This window comes from Ovis aries, chromosome 19 (genome assembly GCF_016772045.2).
Source record: "Ovis aries strain OAR_USU_Benz2616 breed Rambouillet chromosome 19, ARS-UI_Ramb_v3.0, whole genome shotgun sequence".
Lineage (NCBI taxonomy): Eukaryota > Metazoa > Chordata > Mammalia > Artiodactyla > Bovidae > Ovis > Ovis aries.
In genome coordinates, this window is record NC_056072.1 from 15,065,553 (window position 1) to 15,080,426 (window position 14,874).

Consider the following 14,874-nt stretch of genomic DNA (forward strand, 5'->3'; position numbering starts at 1 on the left):
TCTTGGTCAAGTGTTTTACTGGTGGGCAGGAAGAGGGTCCAGCAGCCAGTACCCAGATGCCCTCTCATCCTGATTGTCAGCCGAGGAGCCATGGCAGAGAGGTGACATCGAGGCCCGGGAAGCCAGGCTGGCTGGCTGCATTCCATCCTGGTGCGGAACGGGTGCCCCACTTCCATCTGTGGGGGATGAAAGCTTGGAAGTAGGTGAGGAGAGGGCTGTGAGGAGGAAAAGCAGCGTCTGCCAGGGTCTGGTTAGGCTTCACTAGACATTCAGACACAGCGGACCATGCACACCCGGTGTGGGAGTCACTTAGGAGGACACCACACAGGATGCTCAGCAGGCTGGCACGGCCGCACCACGTGACTTCTTCCACAGGAGGAGTCTGCACATCGGCTCAGGGGCCATTCTCTTCCCCACGTGATTGCTCAGGAGGTGACACCCCCATAGCTAGTTGTGGGAGCCGCTTTGGCTTAGGAGCCCCATAGGAACCGTTACCTTTTTTATATACGTATATTTTCTGGAGGGATGTATTTGGCTGCTCTGGGTCTTAGCTGTGGCATGTGAGATCTAGTTCCCCGACCAGAGATTAAACCCAGGCCCCGTGCTTTGGGAGGTGGAGTCTTAGCCACTGAGCCACCAAGGAAGTGCCCATCATCTTCTAAGCAGCGAATAGGCAAGTTCCCAGGTTCCCTCAAGGAACCTGCGCGGGCATAGGAGCCATCGTGCTCAGGGAGGCCTCGCTGTGGTGTCCTAACAGTTCATTGTTCACCCAGGGTCCTTCCAGTCCAGATCAGAGGTCGTTTTTACCCATCCAGAGTTTTACTGAGTATCACCGCTGACATTGAGCCTTTATCTAGCCTTCATGGAAAGGGAGCTGGAAAATTAACTCAAGGTCAAATTTGTCCTTAGGAAAGGAGAAGGAGTTTTTGTTCTTCACAGGGAGACAGCGGTGCAGACCTGACTCCTGTTGGGGAAAGAAGGAAAAGGGGTCTAGGGAGGTGGGGCCTCGGGCTGTAGCTAGGTTGCAAGAGTTGTGCCAGACTGACCGGGAGTTGCTGAGGCAATACTGTGGGTTAGGTGAGTATGCTGGTCACTGGCTGAAGAGTTCTTAATCTGTAGGATGAGAATCATAGGCTGGAGTGGTTGTAAGGCATTCAGGAAATCATCTATATAAACCTTTAGCATCGCACTGGATGTCTGATATATTATTACAGGTCCAGAGTCCCATTCCCAAACCCTGAAAAGCAGATGTGATTCCAAATCTGAATTTAAAAAAATATATATTTATTTGGCTGTGCTGGGTCTTAGGTGTGGCATCTGGCCTGCCAACTCTTAGTTGCGGTATGTGGAATCTAGTTCCCGACCAGGGATAGAACCTGGGTCCCCTGCATTGGGAGTGTGGAGTCTATGCCACTGGACCACCAGGGAAGTCCCTCCAAAGTCTGAATTCCAGTAACCAGACACACTGGCATGTCTGCACTGAAACATGTATGTTCACTCTGGGACATGAGTTTCGGCACCAAAACTGAAAAGGCTGTTGGTTTTCAGAACTTGGGGATTGTTGGGATTCTATCTGGAAGGTTGTGAATCATCCTCCTCTCCTGCTTGGAAACACTGTCATTTTCCTTGGACTAGCCTTGCAGGAGTGGCATGCTGAGGAATGGAATCAGGTCTGCGGTTCCGCCAGTGATGGTCTCTACAGAGCCCCTCAGCCAGCTTCTTCCTTAAGGCTGATTCATCCGCAGCTAAGCAGACCCCCACAATCCCTATATTGCAGACCCATTTCAGCTCCTGGCCTGGCAGCCTCTCTAAGGCTGATGGGAACATCTTGATTCACCATCCCCTGCTGGTTGCTTCCCTTGGCATGTCGTTCTCATTCCAGAGGTGAAGGCTGTGGAAGCCGGGGGCAAGGAGCCCCAGCAAGCACTGAGGCTGAGAGTGTTTTCTGAAAAGAATAAAAAGTAGATGAAGTTTCAGGTTCTGCAGAAAAGACACAGTTCACACACTGAGCAGACTTTAACAAGCAAAGAGCAGCAGGCAGGAAGCCAAACTCATGTGACTGTGCTTGGCCAGAGTCAGTTGGCTGCTCACACTCCTGCCTGCCTCGTCATCAGCTCTGTGAGAGGAACTGGCCCTGCCTCGTCATCAGCTCTGAACCCAGAGGGACTAGAGGAAGAGGAGCTGTCAGAGTGGCAGGGAGGGCAGTGGGAGTGCCTTTGAGTGATGGTCCTGGATTAAGACTTGATAACACAGTTCCCACCTGGGCTTCAATTCTGGCCCTTCCACTTACCAGCTAGGTGACCTTGGGCAAGTCACCTAACCCCTCTGTGCCTCGTGTGTGGAATGGAGAGTCATCACACTATTGATGGTGGTGAAGTCAAATGCTTTGATCCATGTAAACGTGATCACAATGCCTAGCACGTAGTCATTGCTCAGTAAGTGCCCATGGTTATTATGTGTATCTGTATTAGTTGCTCACGTCCACCACTTTACGACCCCACAGACTGTAGCTTGTCAGACTGCTCTGTCCATGGGATTTTCCAGGTAAGAATACTGGAGTGGATTGCCATTCCCTTCTCCAGGAGATCTTCCCAATTCAGGGATGGAACCTGGTCCTCCTGCATTGCAGGCAGATTTTATACTGTCTGAGCCACCAGGGAAGCCCTGGTTATTCTAGCTGGTGCTTAGAAGCATTCGTCAGGTGCTAACCATTATGTGGCCAAGCCCAGGCCTGAACCCCAAACTGCTGCCTTCAAGTTCAGTCCTTTGGAAAAAAAAAAAAAGTAAAAAATTTAAGGGTATTTAAGAAAAAAAGATTTTCAGAGGCATAAGGTCCAGCACATAGAGAGGACTGTACCCCAAATTGAAGCTGTTCTCAGCTGAGGGTAGCTGAGGTGGGGCTGGGGCTCCACTGAGTTCTGTGGACTTGGGCAGAGCTGGGCTTGGAGCCACACGCATCCACACCCCCCACACCGACCCACTCCCACACACACACACACACACAGCCCGGGGAAAAAGAGGCCAGCGTTGAAGGGAGGCCTGAGGCAGTGTCTCTGCTGGGTGGGCTAGGAGGGAGAGCTGGACACTGTCCCATGGTGGACGTGCATTGGGCATGCTGGGAGGGGCCACACAGTACCTGCCATGTGGCCCCTATCTGTGTTGAATGGACCTGTCCACATAAGGACTGAAAAGTGCTTGCTGGAAACTTGGGGCCCTGCTCATGGAGAGAAAGATTCTGGCTTGGTGTCTATAGAAGCTCTTCATACACAGACACCATCCAGCCCACCCACCCACCCGCTGAGCAGATTTCCCCTTTTTTCCGAGGCAGCCACCCAGACCTGTTTTAATATAAGGGAAAGCTGCTCTGGGGCCTAGTAGTTACCTCTCACAGAGCACTGGCCAGCTGCTTTCACCTAGCTCACCCTCAACCTTTATTGAGGCCTCATAGGCAAGCAGTGTGAAAATAAGACCACCCAAATGAGATCACCCAAACAGAGGCTGTTTATTCAGAGACTGCTCTAGCAAGGAACTCGGTAGCATCATTTGCTTTCAGACCTCAAGGCAGACTGAGAAGTGGGAAAGCTTCTTAGTGGGAACAAGGGGAGGCTTAAGGGATGCCCTGTTGGAGGCTGTGGGCTGGGGGAATTGGAGGTGGGCTAACTAGAAAAGGGGCATCCCATGTAATTGATTAGGGGAGCGTGTTTGATTTTCTGTAGTTGGTCCAGTTGAAAATGGGGACAAAAAATAGTGGAGCTGGGAGTTATGGTCAAGTCCTGACCGTTCTGGGCTGATTGCCACAGGTGCTGTCATTTGAGTTCCTGAGCTGATGGCGGCTGAGGTTGTGGGTTAGAGTTCTGTTGTCGTAGGTGTCTGGCCATTGTCTGCTTGTATTAATATATTCAGTCTCTCCACAGTGAGACAGTATTAGTTCTCTTTCTTTCCTTCCTTCTTTCCTTATTTGGCTGCACCGTGTCTTGTTTGAGGCATGCAGGATCTTCTAGTTGCAGCTTGTGAACTTAGTTGCAGCATTTGGGACCTAGTTCCCTGACCAGGAATTGAACCCAGGCACCCTGCATTGGGAGCGTAGCATCTTACTCACTGGACCACCAGGAACTCCCTTTAACTCTCTTTCTTGGAAAGGGCAGGTTGAGTCACAAAGGCAAAATGAGTCTTAACCCAACATGGGAGCCCTTACTCTGCCCTGGCAATGAAGTGTTCTCCATATTCCTCTGTCCATAGCATTTTCTAGGGTGATAGTTGTCTCAGTCTGACCTCTGACTGAGTGTAGGTCCGTCAGGCAGGAGGGAGTGAAGGGACACTTCAGGCAGCAGGCAGAACAGGGGTTGTTAAAGTGGAAAATGGTTGAGTCCAGGAAGGGCATCATCATTTGATAGGGTATCTAAAGAGCCTCTTGATGAAAGTGAAAGAGGAGAGTGAAAAAGTTGGCTTAAAGCTCAACATTCAGAAAACGAAGATCATGGCATCCGGTCCCATCACTTCATGGCAGATAGATGGGGAAACAGTGGAAACAGTGGCTGACTTTATTTTTCTGGGCTCCAAAATCACTGCAGATGGTGATTACAGCAATGAAATTAAAAGACACTTACTCCTTGGAAGGACAGCTATGACCAACCTGCTGCTGCTGCTGCTGCTAAGTCTCTTCAGTCGTGTCTGACTCTGTGCGACCCCATGGACTGCAACCTACCAGTCTCCTCCGTTCATGGGATTTTCCAGGCAAGAGTACTGGAGTGGGGTGCCATTGCCTTCTCCTAGACAGCATATTAAAAAGCAGAGACATTACTTTGCCAATGAAGGTCCATCTCAAGGCTATGGTTTTCCCAGTGGTTATGTATGGATGTGAGAGTTGGACTATAAAGAAAGCTGAGCACCGAAGAATTGATGCTTTTGAACTGTGGTGTTGGAGAAAACTCTTGAGAGTTCCTTGGACTGCAAGGAGATCCAACCAGTCCATCCTAAAGCAGATCAGTCCTGGGTGTTCGTTGGAAGGACTGATGTTGAGGCTGAAACTCCAATACTTTGGCCACATGATGCGAAGAGCTGACTCATTGGAAAAGACCCTGATGCTGGGAAAGATTGAGGGCAGGAGGAGAAGACAGAGGATGAGACGGTTGGATGGCATCATCAACTCGATGGACATGGGTTTGTGTGGACTCGGGAAGTTGGTGATGGACAGGGAGGCCTGGCGTGTGACGGTTCATGGGGTCGCAAACAATCAGACATGACTGAGCGACTGAACTGAACTGAACCTTGGAAAGAACAGAGAAAAAGGAGAAAATTCAAGAAGTCAAAGGAAGACAAAGATATTAGTGATCTTAAGAAAAATATTTGAACCATCTGAAGCCACACTTCCTCTTGTAAAGGCCTAAATCTTGCCCAGGACCCTTCTGCATTCTCATGCCTGCTGAACATGCCAGGCATGAAAGTTGATTATGGGCCTCCAACTGCCCCGCTCCCACAGTAGGTTGAAAGCACCTTAAAAAGGTGATAAAACATCTAGAGAAAGGCAAAGTCCCAGACGGTTTTATGGGAGAGTGCTCTCAGACCTTTGAGAAGTGCGTGACTCCTGTGTAGATTGTTCCAGAACATTAAGAAGATGGGGACAAAACTCGTTTAATTGCTTATCCTTGGCTACGTCTGCTCTTCATTGCTGTGTGGACTTTCTCTAGTCGAGTGCGGGGACTGCTCACTGCGGTGGCCTCTCTTGTTGCGGAACAGGCTCTAGAGCACAGGCCTAGTTGCTCCTCGACATGTGAGACCTTCCCGGATCAGGGATGGAACTCGTGTCTCCTGCACTGGCAGGTGGACTCCCCACCACTGAGCCACCAAAAAGATGAAAAAGAAATTATTTCATGATGCCTGCTTCACTTTAATAACAAGACAGCCATGAAACCCACATAAAAAAGAAGATCATATATAAATATATACGCAAAGATTCTCAACAACATATTAGCAGATTAAATCCTGTCATTTCGTAATATACTTCAGCCACGTAGATTTATTCTCAAATGTAAAGCTGATTAAGCTTTAGAAAAGAAGTGAGAAAAACTCTGTTATATAGACCTTAATAAGGCATTTAATAAAATCAATCCCCTTTCCTGATTTTTAAAAAATTCAGTAGGCTAAAAATAAAAAGAAACTAACTTGACTTAATGAAAGACATATTTCAGAAACTTTCTTTAACCCTGACAATAGTCAATGGTGAAACTCCAAAGATGCTCTCATTAAAGCTAGGAAAAAGATGGAGATGCTTGCTGTTGTTTCTCTTATCCAGCTCTTCTCTAGAGATCCTGAGCAAAGTAGTAAGATGACAAAAATAATTGAAGATAATATTACATGCACATGTATACACATTTGAGGAATAAAAGAATAAAATTGTTATTTGAAGATGTTATTTTCTACTTAAAAACTCCAATATATATATATCTAGAAATCTGTCTAGAAAACAGGAAAAGGAACTCATTCTCAGTAGCAGTAAACATTACAAATTATCTTTAAAATGAGCTTGTTTGTTGAGGAAAACTTTCAAATGTTACTGGAAGTTATAAAACAAGTGTATTGATAAACCATATCCCTGAATGAGAGCACACAGTACTGCAAATGAGTCAAAACCATAAGTAGTCTATAAACTCATTACAGTCCAAGTCAAAACACCAGTGGACTTTTGGGGACTCTTTGGCGGGGGCGGGTGTCATGCTTTATAGACTGACACTATTATGTTAAAGGAAAATGCACAAAAATGGCAAAGAAGGGAATTAAAGTAGAATAAAAAGATGAGGATATTTTACTCTGCTGCTGCTGCTGCTGCGAAGTCGCTTCAGTCGTGTCCGACTCTATGCGACCCCATAGATGGCAGCCCACCAGGCTCCCCCGTCCCTGGGATTCTCCAGGCAAGAACACTGGAGTGGGCTGCCATTTCCTCCTCCAGTGCATGAAAGTGAAAAGTGAAAGTGAAGTCGCTCAGTCAAGTCCGACTCGTAGCGACCCCATGGCCTGCAGCCCACCAGGCTTCTCTGTCCATTGGATTTTCCAGGCAAGAGTACTGGAGTGGGGTGCCATTGCCTTCTCCAGTATTTTTTTATTCTACCAAATAGCAAAACAAAATCAGTGGAAGAGAAGAGAGTTTGCAAACAAACCTCTGTACATGTGGGAATTTAGTATATTCTAAGAGTATGCTTTCAGATCAGGTGAGAAAGAGTAGGAGAGAATAAAACTTGAGGGGGGAGAATAAAACTTAAGTTAGATCCCTCACCTCACCCCATTCTTAAATATAAACTTTATATGGATTTAGAGTAAATGTAAATGAAATGCTGTATAAATACTAAAAGAAAACATAGATTATTTTAATAATCTTAAAATAGCGATAGCCATTTTAAGAAGGCACACAACTCAGAAGATTTAAAGGGAAAGAGGAACAGATTTGACTACATGGAAATTAAAATTCACCACTTGGCAAGAAATTCCATAAACAAAGTCAAGAGACAAATGACAGGCTGCAAGAAAATATTTACAACAGAACTAACAACAGAAGATTGATTACACTAATTAGATTCAAAGATCCTTAACAAATTAGCAAGGGAAGAACAGATATCTCAAAAGAAAAAGACCACTCACAGAAAGTAAAATAGAAATGAATAGTAAAATAATTGGAAAGATAACTTCATTAGTGACTAAGTGAAATGCAGTTTTAAAAAACTGGCTTCCCTAAACCTTCCTACACTGTTGGTGGGAATATAAGTTGGTGCAGCCATTATGGAAAATGGCATGGAGATGCCTCAAAAAGCTAGAAATAGAATTGTCATATGATCCAGCACCTTATCTGCCTCCTGCGAAACCAGTATGCAGGTAAAGAAACAACAATTTGAACCGGACATGGAACAACAGACTGGTTCCAAATTGGGAAAGGAGTACATCAAGCCTGGATATTGTCACCCTGCTTATTCAACTTATATGCAGAGTACATCATGCGAAATGCCAGGCTGGAGGAAGCACAAGCTGGAATCAAGATTGCTGGGAGAAATATCAATAACCTCAGATATGCAGATGGCACCACCCTCATGGCAGAAAGTGAAGAGGAGCCTTTTGATGAAGGTGAAAGAGAAGAGTGAAAAAGCTGGCTTCGTTTCTTCAAAAAACGAAGATCACAGCATCTGGTCCCATCACTTCATGGCAAATAGATGGGGAAACCATGGAAATAGTGACAGACTTTATTTTCTTGGGCTCCAATATCACTACAGACAGTGACTGTAGCCATGAAATTAAAAGTTGCTTGCTCCTTGGAAGAAAAGCTATGAACAACCTATCAGTTCAGTTCAGTTGCTCAGTTCAGTTCAGTTCAGCTGCTCAGCTCAGTTTAGTTCAGTTGCTCAGTCGAGTCCAGCTCTTTGCAACCCCATGAATTGCAGCATGCCAGGCCTCCCTGTCCATCACCAACTCCCGGAGTTCACTCAGAGTTGCGTCCATCGAGTCCGTGATGCCATCCAGCCATCTCATCCTCGGTCGTCCCCTTCTCCTCCTGCCCCCAATCCCTCCCAGCATCAGTCTTCTCCAATGAGTCAACTCTTCGCATAAGGTGGCCAAAGTACTGGAGTTTCAGCTTTAGCATCATTCCTTCCAAAGAAATCCCAGGGCTGATCTTCAGAATGGACTGGTTGGATCTCCTTGCAATCCAAGGGACTCTCAAGAGTCTTCTCCAACACCACAGTTCAAAAGCATCAATTCTTCGGCGCTCAGCCTTCACAGTCCAACTCTCACATCCACACACGACCACAGGAAAAACCATAGCCTTGACTAGACAGAACTTCATTGGCAAAGTAATGTCTCTGCTTTTGAATATGCTATCTAGGTTGATCATAACTTTTCTTCCAAGTTGTAAGTGTCTTTTAATTTCATGGCTGCAGTCACCATCTGCAGTGATTTTGGAGCCCCCCAAAAATAAAGTCTGACACTGTTTCCACTGTTTCCCCATCTATTTCCCATGAAGTGATGGGACCGGATGCCATGATCTTCGTTTTCTGAATGTTGAGCTTTAAGCCAACTTTTTCACTCTCCTCTTTCACTTTCATCAAGAGGCTCTTTAGCTCCTCTTCACTTTCTGCCATAAGGGTGGTGTCATCTGCATATCTGAGGTTATTGATATTTCTTCTGGGAGTCTTGATTCCAGCTTGTGCTTCCTCCAGCCCAGCGTTTCTCATGATGTACTCTGCATAGAAGTTAAATAAGCAGGGTGACAATATACGGCCTTGATGTACTCCTTTTCCTATTTGGAACCAGTCTGTTGTTCCATGTCCAGTTCTAACTGTTGCTTCCTGACCTGCATACAGATTTCTCAAGAGGCAGGTCGGGTGATCTGGTATTCCCATCTCTTTCAGAATTTTCTACAGTTTATTGTGATCCACACAATCAAAGGCTTTGGCATAGCAATAAAGCAGAAATAGATGTTTTTCTGGAACTCTCTTGCTTTTTCCATGATCCAGCGGATGTTGGAAATTTGATCTCTGGTTCCTCTGCCTTTTCTAAAACCAGCTTGAACATCTGAAAATTCACGGTTCATGTATTGCTGAAGCCTGGCTTTGAGAATTTGAGCATTACTTTACTAGCGTGTGAGATGAGTGCAATTGTGCGGTAGTTTGAGCATTCTTTGGCATTGCCTTTCTTTGGGATTTGAATGAAAACTGACATTTTCCAGTCCTGTGGCCACAGCTGAGTTTTCCAAATTTGCTGACATATTGAGTGTAGCACTTCCACAGCATCATCTTTTAGGATTTGAAATAGCTCAGTTGGAATTCCATCACCTCCACTAGCTTTGTTCATAGTGATGCTTTCTAAGGCCCACTTGACTTCACATTCCAGGATGTCTGGCTCTAGGTGAGTGATCACACCATTGTGCTTATGTGGATCATGAAGATCTTTTTTGTACTGTTCTTCTGTGTAACCTATACAGTATATTAAAAAGCAGAGATATTACTTTGCTGACAAACATCCATCTAGTCATAGCTATAGTTTTTTCCAGTAATCATGTATGGATGTGAGAGCTGGACCATAAAGAAGGCTGAGTGCCGGAGAATTGACGCTTCTGAAGTGTGGTGTTGAAGTCTCTTGAGAGTCCCTTGGACTGCAAGGAGATCCAACCAGTCCATCTGAAAGGAAATCAGTCCTGAATATTCACTGGAAGGACTGATGCTGAAGCTGAAGCTTCAGTACTTTGGCCATCTGATGTGAAGAGCTGACTCTTTAGAAAAGACCCTGATGCTGGAAAAGACTGAAGGCAGGAGCAGAAGGGTATGACAGAGGGCAGGATGGCTGGATGGCATCACCGACTCAATGGACATGAGTTTGGCCAGGCTCTGGGAGATGGTGAAGGACAGGGAAAGCTGGCGTGCTGCAGCCCATGAGGTCGCAAAGAGTCAGATATGAGTGAGTAACTGAAACCTACTATCTGGCAGTCCCATTCCTGGGCATATATCCAGACAAAACTATCATTCAGAAAGATACATGGACCCCTGTGTTCATAGCTTCACTATTCACAATAGCCAAGACATGGAAACCTAAATGTGCATCAACCAATGAATGGGTGAAGAAGGCGTGGTGCATGTATGATGGAATACTACTCAGCCATGAAAAAGAATGAGGTAATGCCCTCTGTAGCAACATGGATGGACCCAGAGATTACCATGCTAAGTGAAGAAACTTAAGAAAGAGAAAGACAAATGCTGTATGATATCACTTACAAGTAGAATCTAACATATAATGAACTTATTTATGAAACTAAAACAGGCTTACAGACAGACATAGAGGACAGACTTGTAGTTGCCACAGTGGTGGAGGGGTTGGGGAGGAATGGAGTGGGAGTTTGGGACTAGCAGATGCAAACCATTATATAGAGAATTGTAAAGAACACGGTCCTACTGTATAGCACAGGGAACTATATTCAATATCCTGTGATAAACCATAATGGAAAAGTATACAAAAAATAATATATACATATCTATAACTGAATCACTTTGTTGTACAGCAGAAATTAATATAACATTGCAGATCAACTCTACTTCAATAAAGTTAATGATAAAATAGATCCAGAGGTGATTCAAATGTTATCAAACATGGTCTTTAAAATTCCTGTGAATACTGTGTTTAAGAAAATAGATGAGAAAATGAATTTTATCAATTAAATGTATTTTTAAAAGAGTCCAATGGAGGTTCTAGTACTAAAAAACATAATAAAGGAAAGTAAGAGCTCAATGGGTAAGTTTAATAGCATATTAGAGATATCTGAAGAGAGAAATAATAAATAGTAAGTTAGTGGAGAAGACCCAGAAGAAATATGATGAAAGGAAATAGAAGAAAAATACGGAAAGAATTTAAGAGACATACGGAATTTAGCAAAAGGTTTTATATATATATATATATATATATATATATATATATATAAAATTGGAAATTTGGAAGAAAAGACATAATGGCACAGAAGCAATATTTGGAGAGAAAGCAACCAAGTATTTTCCAAAGCTGATTAAAGATATCAACTCAGATAAAAAGCACCAAGAAGCTGTGCGAAATCCAAGTAAGGCAACCTGAAACAAAACCATGCATCGGTAAATCATAGTAAAACTGCCGTAATGCAGAAATAATGAGAAGACCTTGAAAGCTGACAAAGGGAAAAAAACACATTCCCTTTAAAGAAGTAATATTAAGAATGACAGCTGACTTCTCAAAATAATTAATGGAAGTAAAAAAAGACATCTTTAAACATTTAAAAATTAAAAACTTTTAATGAAATTTTAAAATTTGAGTTAAATGTTAGTTTAAAATTGCATATATATATATGTATATATATATGCTGCTGCTGCTAAGTCACTTCAGTCATGTCTGACTCTGTGCGATCCCATAGACGACGACCCCATAGATGGCTCCCCTGTCCCTGGGATTCTCCAAGCAAGAACACTGGAGTGGGTTGCCATTTCCTTCTCCAATGCATGAAAGAGAAAAGTGAAAGTGAAATTGCTCAGTCATGTCTGACTCTTAGTGACCCCATGGACTGCAGCCTACCAGGCTCCTCCATCCATGGGATTTTCTAGGCAAGAGTACTGGAGTGGGTTGCCATTGCCTTCTCCAATATGGGCTTCCCTGGTGCCTCTGAGGGTAAAGAATCTTCCTGCAATGCAGGAGACCTGGGTTTGATCCCTGGGCAGGATATATAAATGTTAACTACAAATTGGCACTTGCCAGGGGCATTTGCCCTCTGCCTCTGCGGTTGCTGCAGCTGTTGGCCTTCAGCACACCCTGAGGGGAATTCAGGGTGGAGAGTGAGGCAATTTGTGCTCCAGGGAAACTAGTGGAACAGATCTTTAGATAGTTAGGTATTTTTTCAGGAACTGATTTCATGACCCCAGTCCTTGCATCGGACTTCCCTGGTGGCTCAGGTGGTAAAGTGTCTGCCTACAACGTGGGAGACCCGAGTTCAGTCCCTGGGTTGGGAAGATCTTCTGGAGGAGGAAATGGCAACCCACTCCAGTATTCTTGCCTGGAAAATCCCATGAATGGAGGAGCCTGTTAGGCTACAGTCCATGGGGTTGCAAAGAATCGGGCATTACCGAGCGACTTCACTTTACTTCGTTACTTCAATCCTTGCGTCTCCTCATATCTAGAAAAGCACTAAATCCCTTCAGGATGACAGCTTCTCATGACTAGCAGAAAACCTTTTGTAAAATACGTGCTTGATTGCACTAAATTCCCCCTTCACTGAAATCATGTATATTGACCTTCCTCTACTACCTCTTTGTAGCAGTTTCTCAAAGCTGTCTGAGGTGCTGTCTCCCAGGCTGCAGTCCTCATGCTGCCCCCCATAAAACTTAATCGCACCTCTCACATGGTGCATCTTTATTCAGTCGACATATATGTATATATGAATGTACTATATTCCCTTTTAAAAGACAAAGATGATCAGACTGGATTAAGGAAAATAAAATTTCATTATATGCTGCTCAGGAGAAAGTAGAAAGAGGGAAAAAATATACCATTGCAAAAAGTTATACCACTTTCTTTTTTATATTCTCCAAGGTCTTACATTTACCTTATAGTGCATCTTGCTTTAGTTATGGAAAGCAGGTTTTTTTAAAAAGATTTATGGATTCCATAATAATTAAAGACTGGAAAAGCTCTCTCATCTAATCAAAGTTTCTACATGTACTGAAGCTTGAAAACATGCAGAACTCATCCATTGTTTTTTGGGGGGTGTTGGGGGGGGCCATCATTGAAGACAGACACCGAGGATGGGGATCTGGGCGGGCAATAATGACTTGGACAAATGCCCCCTGGGAATGCAACTTGCTTCTGTTGAGGACCCTTGGAGTTCTGCTGATGACGATCCCTGGGGCACAGTCTTCTTTCCACAAAGCTTATACTACTCAGGAAGTACCAGTTTGGAAATAAAAGGTTTTTTGAAAAACCTTTTGTATTTCCTTTATTGAAGCAGTAATGATGTCTTCATTGTGGGCAAAAGTAAAAGCCAGTATAAGCTAAAACAATTTAAAATTACCCTTAGTTTCACCATCTGAAGAGCGCCACGGTTAGTCTTTTGCCATGTCATCTTCCAGACTGTTTTCCCTGTGTGGGTACATCAGCATGCAACGTGAGGTCATACTGTGCGCCTTGTTCTGGAACTTGATTTTTTGTCACTTGCCTAAGGTCGTGGCTGTCCTGGTAATAGGAAGTGTTTTCGGGAAATGACAGCAATTCTCTCAAGAATCACAAGTAGGTTGAAGTGAGATTGCTGATTCATCTGCCTTGGCCAAAGCCAGTTTCCTTTAAGTGCCTTTGAGATGAACACTGACACTTTTAAATGGTAATTTTCTATTTTTAATAAGCCCATGATTTTCTTTGTTGCCATGGGTGCATGTTTTTACTTTGTTAAAGATTAATATAGTTTATTCCACCAGGGTTAGTCTAATTACACCATTAATGTGAGCTAATTGCTCATTCTTTCAGATCATAGGGAAATTATATTATGATGTTAATATATGGAGACTTTAGCAATGCTTTTAGTTAAGTCCCTTTATTTTATGGGTCATAAAATTGAGGTCCACGATAGACAGAACCAGACTTGGGTCATAAAACTTTGGCAAATGACACATTAAGACCCCAGAAATGGATTGCACGTTTTCTAAGTGCTTTTGTCTCCTGAGAATAGTGTAACCAGAAAGGTATGGGAATGTCATAACACTGTGACAAGATAGGAATGTGACCACCCAGTTAAAGGCCATTCCCATCTGAAACCTCCTTCCCATTGTGGGGATCTGTGCAACCACAGTAGCAGCTCCAGTCATGTGGGCTGATAACAGAAGAGTATCCCTGAGTTGGGCTGGGGTCCAGTGAGGTCAGGGCTAACGGAAGAGAAAGAGGAGTGAGTATAAACCCATGTCCAGGAGGGTGTGCTGAGGATTAAACTGGGGAAGTCACATTATAATCAGATCCAGGGAGAAGCCAGGGATCAGGAGCATGTAACCACAAAAACAGAGGGGGAGGTGGAGGTGAGGGTCAAGGCGAGGCCAGAGGGAGAAGGCACTGGACAGTGGAAGTGTCTTTCTGAGTGTGGTTCTCAATGAGTTGTCCTCAAGCAGCAGCATTAGCAGCTCTGGGAACTTGGGCCTCATTGCAGAGCTACTGAATCAGAGGCTCTGCTAAACATTCCTCTTTTTTTTTTTTTTAAACAAATTTGTTGGGTGATTCTTTAAGTTTGAGAACCACTTGTCCAACGTTTTAAAATACCTGTACCTGGATCCTCTCCTCATTCTGATTTGACTGCTCTGGGCTGGGATCACTGATACCATTTCCCTCTCCCAAGGTTTCCAGATGTTT